We start from the raw sequence: 3,286 nt of genomic DNA on the forward strand, positions 1-3,286 counted from the left end.
GTCTCTTGGGTGAGGCTGACTCAGCGTTTGCAACCCAAAACGAGTTTGCAAATAACTTTTTTTTTTTTTTTTTGGCAAAAAAAAGTTATTTTAATAAAAACTAGCCCCTCGAGCCCCCGGTTGGAGCACGGCCCGGCCTCCAGGTTGCAGCCGGATTGGTCTCGGTTCAAAAGGAATCGGGAGGGGAGCCCTCGGGTGAGAAGGACTCGGGTTTTGCAACAACAACAAGAACAATAAAGAAATACGTATTATATATCGATATATTTGCCAAAATCCCGGGGAGATCCCCTGCACCCCGGTCCTGACTCCTGGGGCCAGCCGGGTGTTTGGCCCTGCCCGTCTCTGGCGCAGCCGCCGGGATGGCGGGGGCTAACGAAGAGATGGGCGCAGAGGGGAGAGGAGAGCAGACAGAGGGAAGTAGGAGGAGGCAGCCCTGATCCCCTCGACATGCAGCGCTCTCAGTATACTAATGGCCTGGCCGTGTTTTTCCCTGGGCATCGCAGCAAAAATAAGTTCATAACTTAATTTTCACTTCATCTTTTCCTGAATGGAGAAATAAAACCCAAGCTCCAGGCTGGGATCGGTACCCTGGTATTGATGGAGCACGCTGGTCCCAGGTGTGTTCGCTGGGACGTCTGGGATTGACCGAGTCAAAAATCACGTGGCTGAAACCTGGACCTCTCGGCTCAGAGCAGAGCCCGGATTTCAGGAACGGCTCAGCTCTGTCGAAAGATTGATGAACTTGGTCCAAGCGTAGATTTGCAGTTGAACACGAAGCTGGATGAAATGAGTGGAAGCTGGAACTACATCATTTCTACCCCCCAACCTGTAACATAGCACATCCTAGCATGCATGATTCGATACGTCGTCAGGCAGAACATGAATTACAGACCCAGACTTGTCAGATCTGCTTTCGTCTAAAGAAGCCCTCCCTAATTGCCTCTGAAATAAACTTATTCTCCGCCTCTTTGCCCCTCTGCCGAGCTTCCTTTTAAACAGCCATCAGAGCTGATTAGCGGGCTCCATCAGGGGACACCAGGACACTGCTGGACAGCCTTTGCTCATAACGCTTGCCCAAGAGATGCGCTTGATTAATTGGCTATTTCCATTTACTCAAAGCAGGTCTCCGGCTATAAATAATAAATGTGTGAAATCCTTACAAAATGGGCAGCTGGGGCAATCCAGATAATCCTGTCTTCAACAAAGCGACTGGGAACTCAAACCTCGTAGGCAGTCTCCTTTGCTTCTCTGTTTCCTCCTCTTGTTACCTCTCCCCGCAAAAAAGGAAGGCCTGGAGTGACTGACGGGGGCCTCAGGCTGCAGCAATGGGAAGTCAGCCCGCTGCTTAACTTCATTCAGCCCCTGTATAAAGAAGCAAAGGGAATAGTATTCCTGTTCTGCCACGAGAAGGCAGACATTATTCAGAGCCTTGAAGCTGTGACCCAGCTGGTTATGATGACTCTTGTCAAGCCTGAGTGCCTTTGGTGTAACGAGATCTCCTTTGCTTTTCTCCCTACTGGAGCAATTGGATGTCGAGCAGACCCAGGGTAAGGACCTCAGCCAAGAAAGTCCCCGAGCTGAGAAGGGGAGTAGAAAAGCCTGTTGGAAGCTAAGCCATTATCTTAATTGAAATAAATACCCAAGGTGAAGCTTTCTGCAGAAGACTTTAATAGGAGATCATCAGAGAGCACCTGCCTGGGCTCTCTGGCAAGGTAGAACAAGGCACTAATTATAAGGGCCTGGGAAGCAAGGACCTAGGGTAAAAGGAGGTATTAATTGCAGGGTACCGGCACTCTGATGCGGAGGGAAGATAAGCTTGAGCCTGTACTCATGTGAGACAAGTGTGACAACAAGCTACAGTCTGCAGTGAACAGAGAAGTGGTGCCCAAAGCAAGGCAGTGGTTGGAGCTGTACCTGCTTGATTCCTGCGCTTTGGGGCTTCCCACACAGGCAAGAGGTAAAGATTTGCAGCACGTGGGGTTGTCTCCTCCCCGTTCTTTCCAAACACCTGGTCACAAGCAGCAGCTAGAGCTGTGCTGTAGATCAGCACCTGGATTTGTCACCTCTGACTAGTCGTTCTTCATGATCCCCCACAGGTTTCAGCGTGACAGACTGCGGAGGTCTGCTGCCTTCTACTGAACACACCTGGAGGACATCGGTAGCCTGGCTTTATCATCCAAGATGAGAGGATCCTGCCTGCGCTTTGACACGAAAGACCAATCCATCTCTGATGCAACCCTAAGGCTTCAAAGGGCTCGGACCATGGTTGCACCTCGCTCGTTAGCATCTAATGCACCACCAAACTATGGTTTCTCAAAATCTTTTACTAGAACCAGTCGTTTGGGGTTGTTAACCATCTTTGTTTCTGAAGCACGCAGGATTTATTCCTTATCCATTCTGCAGGACCACATGGGAGGGGAGGCGGTGAACCTGTTAGCAGCCAGAAAGCGGCTATGACAGGAGTATGTAAATCTTGGAGGAGTCCATACCACCTTCTCCAACCTCACCTGAACGTACACTGCAGGAAAAGTTGCCAGGAAAAGCGAATGCTTGAATGCAGCCTGTGTTACACCATCTAGACCAGTGGTTATCAACCTCGGACATACAGTGCTTTGCCAAAGAGTACGCATGTGCCTACATTTTAATGATGGTGGTGGAGCTTCCGGATGGGTCAGTGCCCAGTGACTAATGGTGCTGCCAAGTGTTAGCATCAACGCTTTCAAAGGCACAAACATGCTGAGAGAAGTTGGGCTATGAGCAGTAATATTTTGCAGGTAAAGGAGTATGCAGTCACAAAAGTTTGAAGACCATCGCTCTAGATCCCTTACCAAATCCTCTCTGTCTTCCTGCTATCATGGAGGGAAAACACATGTACAGACCAGCACAGCCAAACTAAAAAAGATGGTACTCCTTAAACTGCCAGCCTGGGACTCAGTCTCACCTCTGAATTTCCTTACAGTGATCCCTATCCTCAAACCCGTAGCCATGCTTTAAATGTCCCTACTCATGCAAGCATCATATGGAGCCCACCAGGTGCTCGAGTGCTTCCCTGAATCCGAACCTCAACTAAAAATGTCTATAGAAATAAGGGTTGCCTCATTAAGTAAAGGAAGCAAGACTGGACAAGAGCAATTGGCATTTGTTTTTCTTTAATCATGTATTAGCAGATTTATTTTCTTTGTATCTTTTTAAGGCACTTCAACAATCATTTGAAATAATCTATACCATGGTTTTGGGAAATACTCCTTGATGCCCTGCTAATAGCAACCTATTCCTCTCTTTCCCT

At 48.5% G+C, this 3,286-nt stretch overlaps 1 long non-coding RNA gene across 1 annotated transcript in view; it reads left to right on the plus strand.

Annotated features, from left to right (window-relative positions):
- The window catches only part of LOC109322665, a 19,556-nt gene extending 16,785 nt beyond the window's left edge, over positions 1 to 2,771 (plus strand). The window contains exons 2-3 of the long non-coding RNA XR_002104450.1: positions 2,580 to 2,583; positions 2,759 to 2,771. This is a non-coding gene — a long non-coding RNA (uncharacterized LOC109322665). The remainder of the gene's footprint in view (positions 1 to 2,579; positions 2,584 to 2,758) is intronic.
- The last annotated feature ends 515 nt before the right edge of the window (positions 2,772 to 3,286 follow it).

The sequence above is a fragment of the Crocodylus porosus genome, unplaced genomic scaffold (assembly GCF_001723895.1).
Source record: "Crocodylus porosus isolate Cpor-Errol unplaced genomic scaffold, CroPor_comp1, whole genome shotgun sequence".
NCBI lineage: Eukaryota > Metazoa > Chordata > Crocodylia > Crocodylidae > Crocodylus > Crocodylus porosus.